General features: G+C 42.5%; 1 long non-coding RNA gene across 1 annotated transcript; it reads left to right on the top strand.

The window, feature by feature from the left end:
- Nucleotides 1–4,130: 4,130 nt before the first annotated feature.
- Nucleotides 4,131–5,830, top strand: LOC144819462 (uncharacterized). The gene is made up of 5 exons (XR_013607384.1): nucleotides 4,131–4,163; nucleotides 4,279–4,399; nucleotides 4,517–4,631; nucleotides 4,764–4,877; nucleotides 5,452–5,830. It is a non-coding gene; the product is annotated as an uncharacterized LOC144819462 (long non-coding RNA).
- Nucleotides 5,831–9,228: the final 3,398 nt, after the last annotated feature.

Genomic DNA, 9,228 nt, shown 5'->3' with positions numbered 1-9,228 from the left:
TAACCGATTCTGAAAGACTGTTTGAATCTGACATTCTAATCGCTCGGCTGGAAACACGCTCCGTAAACCGCTACGATTCAGATCCGACCGACTTGGTAACTCCTAATACTTTTTAAAACAGAGCCGGACAGTTTGAATGTTTCGGATTCAGACAAATTGAATGCAGTTTGAAGCCTTTCCTAACAACATCATAATTGCCCCCAATGGGAAAGCATTCAGACCGATTTGGTTCAGGAATGGTATCGAACAACTCGGATTGAGGGAGTCCGACCGAGTGATTTTTATGCATCCGGATGCTTCTGAGTACGATTCCTTCCTTTGACTTCAAAGGGAGCCTGAGTTCCGAATAAGAACACAGGCTCCCATTGCAAAAATGGGTGGTTAGGGAAAACCTTGCACCCTGTGGCGGGCACACCATGGGGCCTGCCACACTGCATGGTTGAAAAGGGGGTCCTAAGGGAACCCACACGGGCCCGATTCGGAAGGCCCCAGGTGAAGGGGGGCCTGCTACAAGCCTCCCAAAGTCAATTAGTTTCGGAACAACCGATTTGGAAATGCTGTCCGAATGTGACATCCTAATCGCTCGGTGGGAACCAAGCTCCATAGACCGATACGATTCGGATCTGACTGACTCGGTTACTCCCAATACCTTTCTGAACCAAGTCGGACAGTTCAAACGCTTCTCAGCCATCGTAATCGCTTGTTTGGAAACATGTCCAAGTTGGTCCAAAAGGTGGGTTTCGAATAGAATTCGGACTAATGGAATGCATTTTGGAACCTTTTCTAACGACATCGGAATTGACCCCTAAGTTGTAAATGTATGTGTAAGGATATCCCGATGGAAAAGATCAAAGATGTGGAGGTGGAGATTTATACTTGCAGGGTGCTGAAATGCATTTTGTAGAAAGTAGCTCTACTGTAGTACTACTGTAAGTACAACAAGCTACTTTGTGAATCAGGCCCGGAGTATACAGAAGTGTACCAAAAAACTTGAAATAATCCTCCTTCAAGGTTCTCTCAGAAACAATCCTTTAAACTATACAAGTTAGTTTCCATAAGATAATTAAATTCCTTAGAATATAACTCTGTATTTAGCTTTGGTTTCCAACATGCTTATGAAATGAAAACAGCTTTGGCAACAACGTTTTGGCTGCTGCAGCAAAGTATCTCAACTGCACAGCAAGAAAGCTGTGGACCATGAGAACGCTTATAGTCAATATCTTCAAAATCACCACTGCCATTTTCAAACATTATGAGAGTTCTATGGCTTCATCAGAAATGTATTTTTCAGTGTTGAATTCAGGTGTTCTTGCGTAGTGCAAAGCCTTTCACCAGTCAACACCAATTTTCTGAGTGCACCACCACCCTTTTCTTCCACAGGCTGAGTGTAAGACTTGTGAGTTATGAGTATCGCCCTCACTTCCCGTCAGACCCATGAAAGGTATGTTTGTACCACAGGCCATGAGATTCCTAAACAACTGCTTCACTTCTTCAGACAACTGTGCTGTGGATCTCTTTCTGAGGCAGATTCTAGAGGGCCTCCTCCAATCTAACTCAGTTATAGCTTCTCTCTAGTGTTCTTGCAAGCACTTCTAACAGGATTGGTGCAGGACTTTTTTTCTGCAACCCATTATGAAGAAACAAAAATCCTACCTTAAGGACACTTCACATGCAATATCAGTTTTTTAGGGTAGAGGCTTCAATAGGGTGACCCAGGTTCTGGTCACCCTCGACATTGAAGCACTCTACACAAACATTCCCCAAAATGATACCATCAAGGTTATATCCTCAATCTTAGAGACAGAAGACCTGAAAGGAGGCAATAGCAACTTCATTATGTCATGCATTTATCTCATCCTAAAAAAGAACTATTTTCTCTTCAGGGATGACCTGTTCCTGCAGATCAAGGGGACCAGCATGGGGGCCACTTGTGCCCCCAGTCTGGCCTGCTTGTATGTGGGCAACTTCGAATTAAAACACATCTTTAATGAGGCCGCACCCTTTTTTGAGAACATTTCCTGCTGCCACCGCTACATAGATGATATCATCTTCATCTGGAGCGGTGCTAGCGAGGAATTACAATGTTTTCTTGAATGGTTGAATCTGGGCGACCCGAATCTAAAATTTACAGGACACCAAGGTAATTCTAGAGTAGAATTCCTGGATATAGTGATTAAGGATGAAGAAGGCACCTTAAAAGTTGAATTGTTCACCAAGCCAACTGACAAAAACACACTCCTACATTACTCCAACAATCACCCGAAGGCACAGAGAGACAACGTGCCTTTCGGAGAATTTCTAAGACTTAGAAGAAATTCCTCGAGTCTGGAAGATTTCTATAAACACTCAGAGAACACCAGAAGAAGACTGAAGGAGAGAGGCTACCCCCACAAATTAATTAAACATTCCTTTAAGCGAGCTCGGTTCTATGACCGGGACAGCCTCCTTGATCAGAATAAAACCCGGACTAAAAATAATCTCGATAAGATAGTCTTTGTGACACAATTCTCTCAGGCTAGTAATCAGATCAAAAACATTATTAACAGAAATTGGCGCATTCTCAATTTCAATAGTGATAATCAACTTAATAAACCCCTGTTCTCCTTCCGAAGAAATAATACTCTACGTAATAGTTTAGTACACACCTATAAACCACCAGGAGAATCACAACAAACAATAACTGGCGGACTGGCTACAGGTAATTATAAGTGCGGAACCTGCTCCATTTGTCCACATTGTATCGTAGGAACCACCTTTGATCATAATGGAAAATCTTTGACTGCAAAAACATTTAACAACTGCAGAAGCCAAAATGTTGTCTACCTGCTGATTTGCCCATGTAACCTTGGTTATGTGGGCGAGACCAGCAGAGAACTCAGAGTCAGAGTCCTTGAACATAAATCAGCCATCCGCACCAACAAAGCAAATGCTCCCCTCACGGAACATTTCAGACAGCACAACCACTCTTGTGATGACGTGCGATGGTTCATTTTGGAGAAAATTAGAACCACCAGACGAGGAGGGGACATAGATAAATTGAGAAAAATGAGAGAACAATGATATTTCTGCCATCTGAATACCATTGACAAAGGGCTAACCACCAGGGAAGAATGGACCAAATGCATTTAGAACTTCTTCTGCAATTACTCTGCAATGGGTCCGGCTAAACTATTACTTGAAACAGTCTTGGTATATGACTGAGTACATTCGGCTTATCTGTCTACTATAGTTGGAACTACATTAAAAACCATGATGTATAGTTTTTTTCCCCCCTTAGGAATAGGCTTATTTAACACACATAAAGATCTCCCCTTTAAAGTTAACCCCTTAGCGAACTTAAGACAGGGTTGCACACTGAACTCTGCATATCGATCCTAACTGGTGCCATAGGTACCCACCATGATTATGACCGAACTCGAAAGATCTTTTGGTCAATCGATCGATCCTTTTTGCCTCAAATCTGAGCCTAAATGGATTTGGTTAGATCTCATAAACAAAGTGCTGCGTAAACATACTAGGGACAACCTGCAACTAATACATATACTAGGTAAACAAATAATGTTAGTTTATGGCCAATTTGGAATCTCATAATCGACACTAAACAAATGAAAAGAATAAATAATGATACTTCATATTAGGAAATGGAAAGTGATTTCCATGACCCCACACAGCCACCTTAGGCTTAGAACCAATGGAAAATAAAAAATAAAAACCTTGTATTTTTAAAGCAAAATGTTAGGGCCAGCTATTAGCATAGAATTTGTCTGTTCATGATAATATCTCAGTGTGGACAACATGGGGCCATCTAAGTATTACACACAACATAACATGAGGCAAATAAACGCGGTTCAAGCTCAAGCTCAAGCCATAATCACTGCGAAAAAAGCACAGAATACTAACACAAAAAAGAGGAAATATTCACGCTACGATATGGATGACGAGTCCCTACTACTATACGTAGCCACCAGTCCCCTCAACCAATAAGAGGAAGCAATTTCGAGCCGAATTATGCAAACTCGAGGACTTGTAACCTAAAGCTCTCATTGGCCAATAACTGAACCAATGAACAGCTAACTTAGATGTCTTAAACATGGCGTCTCACGTTTCGGATTGTAATGAATGTTTGTGACCAGAGAAGCGTGCAGCCGCCAGCAGACGTAGAGGTAAGCGTTCAAACTAGATGTCAACCAGGCATATTTAAACTTCCAACATATAATCCTTGCGGGTGCCCATTTAACGCCTCACTTCCCTATTTGCTTCTTGTCTCGTTTCTGACAGGGAACGAAGACTCACGTTCCTGGGGCATGACTTAGGCGCCTCTGGTCCCACACAACGCGTTTGAATTTTAAGCGCTGTGTACTTAGAAAGTCTGGCATCATACCGCTATTGAATTGAACAGGTATGGCGACCCCGCATCTCAATATAGAATTAATCTAGCAACAATCAGAAACAATAATAAGCACCAACCAAAGAAAACATAAAGTAACTAGCACCATACCATGGCTCTCTTTTGCAGATAGTTTTATCAGTAAGGCAGAAATAGAAGCTACGACAGAAAGGATAGAAGGAACCATATGCGACACTGAACCTGACTCATACTGGTTGTAAACTTTGACCAATCCCAGGATAAGGTAAAATTCAAACATGACACGTATAATTTAAGTATCAAAATAGGATATGTTAGCCACAATACAGGAACTAGGTGATTAACCCTCGATCCCTTTTTTCCATCTGGTTTACTGCTATGTATGTTTCCCCACTAGGACCTTTATAGGCCAAGCATGAAAATAGATCACAAGCAAATGCGTGCTTAGCAATAACGTTATTGCATAGAACGACCGCACAACTACTATAGTCCGGTCCTCCATACCCAAGAGGTAATTCTATATATCTACGTTTTTCATCTACATGAAGGTTATTCCTCTGCATCAATGTTAATCCTTCATCAATTAAATATGCAGGTAGATAGACTATATCGTAAATGAGTATCCTATGTATTTAGCAAATGGTTGCCTTAGATACAAATATTAAAACAGACTAGATATATCCTGCCTTTTATTATGTTATGACATAACGGCCCTTATGTATCCTGTAAGATTCTGCTTCTCACACAAAAGCTATAAACGATTAGACACATCTTGTCTTTCATGATGTAATGAGAGTTAGCCACTAAAGACTAATACATAGCGTGTGTAAATCAATGTGAACGATAGACCTCATGCTATAGCCCGCTTTAGTTTTGAATGCCATAATGTACCAATCAGGCCCAGCCTATTATGATGTTATTAAACTTGCTTAGTCTTTCATGATGTGATGAAACTATGCATTTAGAGACGTATAGACGTATAGATAACACCTGTATAATAGAATCTTTGTTAAAATGTAAATAGGATAACTTCAACAACTAGCCAATGGTCAAAATACTAATTGCACTATGTATCCATTTTTTAGGAACGTATATATCTATCCTACGACAGAAATTGAATCTTTGTCTTGAGAAAGGTGGATAAAATTTCAACAACCACCGAAATGCGTCGACGCCCCAGTAAAGTGTGATTCTTGGTTCAAACACTGATGTTGACACATTATGATCTTAGAGTGCATAACATCAGTGCCCTAAAAAGAATATTAGAACACACACTTTGTATTGTACATACTGTAGGTCTTACTGTTTTTTCTGTCTGTTCTTAGCAATATTGCTGGTCAATATTGAATGTGGGATTGCTATTTTATTGTTATCATTATTTTAACCTGTGTTAAGCAGTTCACTTGGTTTCTGCTTTTTTAATTTTACTGTATACAATAAATCTTGTCAAGTATTTTTCCTCTATATTTCCTGGTAATAGTTATTGCTTTCTCCATTTATGGTGTTTATGTACATGACCTTGCTCAAGGGAATCGTTATTTTTTGGCAGGACTTTCAAACCCTTTCCTTACTTGAGAAGAGGTCTAGGTGTCCTGAAATTCAAAAATATTCAGAATCCATTTCTGTAAACTGCCTAGCGCCTGTCCGTGAAATTCCTGGAATACAGACCTATGGATGCCATCTGAAATGTATATTGGTCTAGCAAACTAAAATGTGGACCGCAGAGCCCCTTTCTGTTGGGTGTCAGAGAGAGTCAGTTTCACCTCACACTAGCTACTCAGCCACAATCACCTTTGTTCTGCAGATTTGGTGGGCAGGAGGTGGATCTGGGTGTTCCCTCAGTGGGGCATGTGTGACAACGACATGAAAGGATTTGGGGTTCCATCCGCAGGCTAACACAAAGAGATCGTCTATGCACACCTCTGGGATAATTTGGAGAGGGTGCAGTGACTGTTCTCATTTTCAAGGAATTTCTGTCTTCCTCCTTCTTTTGACAGGATCACTGTCCACTTGGACTTTCAGAAATGCTCTTGGGGCAACTAACGGTTCAGACCCCTGCCTGTCAGGTTCTCTCATCCCACATTTGTGAACCATTCTTATAAATGGATTCCTATGTTCCTGCAGTCAAATACAGTCCACACATTCCATGCCCACTTGTACATGATTTATTTTATTTATTTATTTTTATTTATTTATTTTTAACATTTGTTAAGCGCGAACAATTGCCCGCAGGCGTCTCATGCATTCTCTATGCCTCACAAAGATGAGCGAAGGAGCAGGATGAAAGGGATTGGCAGAAACCCTTTTAACAGGAGAGGCCGCCCTCTCATGCAGGTGGCTGTGTAAAATGTTTTTTATACAGCTACAAACAGTTGCTTGAACCACATTTATGAACTGCGGTTCATAAAAGAAATATGTGTGAGTCACAAACACGCTGAAAAAGAGAGAGACAGTTTATAACCTGCTCAGGCATCTCCAGATCATGCAAAATGCGGTGGCAAGACTTCTACTACATCTCCCCAAATTCTATTTTACTGGTAGTATGCTCCACAAACTTCACTGGCTACCAATTGAATGTCACATTCAATTTAAGGCACTTTGCTATGTGCATACATGTCTCTCCAACTCAGGTCTCATCTATCTTAGATTTCTGGTGTCACCATACAAACCCAGTCGGGTTTTGCAATCAAGAAACTTGGACCTTGCTACAATTCCACGAATCAAGAAATCACGGCAAGGAGACCGCACCTTCGTCTTTTTAGGCCCACAGTTCTGGAATTCCCTTTCCCCTGATCTGAGAGTCTGTCACTCTTTATCGGTCTTCTGCAAAAGCTTAAAAACTTGGGGACTGATTACGATGTCATCAGAAACGGCTCCAACAGTCGGTCGGAGCCTTTCCAACCTCATCGTAATATTCAGGTTAGATTCCTTTCCGACCACCTCATTACGATGGAGGGTTTGGAAAGGTATCTGAATGGTCATTCCGACTAGCTTCCGACGGGCTCGGAGAGCCCATCCGCCATTTGGAATGCGGCCAGTAATCCCAAGGGTGGCTCTTTCCGCCCCTGGGATTAAGAAGTTGGGTTTCGGCAGCAATTCTGTGCCGGCCTTTCCGACACAGAAAGGCTGTCGGAACTCAACTTTGGGGACCCCTGAAGGGCTCCCTTGGGTGCACGGCCTCCAGTTGGAGGCTGAGGGGCACATATGGTACCCCCTGTTGATCCCTGCAACCCATGGCAGGCACCTTGAGGTACCTGCCATGGAGTGCAGGGATTAACTGCACCTCCTATTTTACAATGGAAGCATGCATTCCAGCTGGAATACTTGCTCCCATTGCAAAGTATAGGAATGAGATTGAACAGTGTTCAGTTGCATCCTAATTAGTCAGTCGGGACCGCCGACCGGGTGTTGGTCGGCCCCATGACCAAGACGATGTTGTGCGGAGGAAACTCCGCGGAGGAAACTCCGCCCAACATCGTAATCAGCCCTTAGTTGTTCTAACTCTGGTGTGATGTGAATGTGGGTTCTGCACTGTAGCATAGGACTGGGAAACCCTGCAGGGTACCCATGAGCTCTACAAATCCATTTAATAATAATAGTTACTCTTTTAAACACGTGACCATGGCACTAAGGTCTGGATAAAACAGATGATTTGCTTAAATAAATGATTTAAGAATATAATTAGTCAAAAATCATAGAGGAATAAAAAAATAACTAGCTAAAACTCTGAGAAGAAAGTGTGCCTTCTTCGTCTAGTGTCATTTGCTCAAAAAGAAAGAATGCCCTTTGTGTAGTGGGGAGATTGAGGAAGGGTAGGAGCAAAGTCAGGGCAGCGAAAACTTGGGACCCACACCTGTCAACGTTCTGTGCAGGTGGCACCTCTTCAAGTGCGGTGCCTTTTCTCTGCCTTGTATGTAATCCTGTGACACAGTAAGCAATACCATGGCCCAAATTAATGTATGAATGGAAGGTGATAATCTCATTTTATGCATGTCAGCTTCTCTGTAAGGACAATCAGCCACAGGTGCCCTGCTGGCAGACGCCCACAGTCTGCACAGCTGCGGAGTAGGGCAAATCCGAGGGCACGAGCCAGGAACAAGAATTGGTTCTTTATTTTACTACCTGGCGGACAGTTTACAAATCCAAGGCTGTGACACTGAATTATCACCAGCAGGGTCCAGGTGCTGAGCGATGCAGAGACGCTTTATCTGTGCATTTTCCCAGCAACAAAAGCACTTACTCATTGAATGTGTTTAGTAAAACTAACCAGCAAAATCAAGTGCAGATTTTCAACATTGAGAAGAGGTGTACTACCAGGGGGCCTGAAAAATTCATCTAGCCCCAGGCTCAGGGAAGTTTGTTTAATATACTACAACCAGGGTATGTCCAGCTGCACACAGTCAGTGGGGATGGCCCTGTTAAAGTCCGTGTGCACCCGTGTCCATAAACGGAGCCACAATAGCAAAGGTTGCATAGTATTAATATCTACTATGTGACTCATCCCCACCCCTAGATGGAAAATAAAATAACTTGTACTAATGGGAACAGACAACAGCCTTCCTCCAATATTTGTCCTCCTTACCCTCTAACTCTCTCTCTCTCTCTCTCTCTCTCTCTCTCTCTCTCTCTCTCCTCCCTCTCTCTCTCTCTCTCTGTCTCTCTCTGTAAGACCCCTTCTCACCTCATCCCCCCCTCCCCCACCTGCAGTAATTTGCTGAAGAAGCTGAAGAAAGAAGCAGAGGTGCCAGCAGCGGACCCCTTCGTTAAAAACAGGAAAACAAAGGGTACAGCCCACTGAGGAAAGCCCGTTCAAAGTATATAAAACACGGGCAGTCTGGGCCTGCTGGGGAGCTTGCTGGTCA

The sequence above is a fragment of the Lissotriton helveticus genome, chromosome 2_1, assembly GCF_964261635.1.
Source record: "Lissotriton helveticus chromosome 2_1, aLisHel1.1, whole genome shotgun sequence".
In the NCBI taxonomy this organism is placed as follows: Eukaryota; Metazoa; Chordata; class Amphibia; order Caudata; family Salamandridae; genus Lissotriton; species Lissotriton helveticus.
This window is presented reverse-complemented; position numbering and strand designations above follow the sequence as displayed.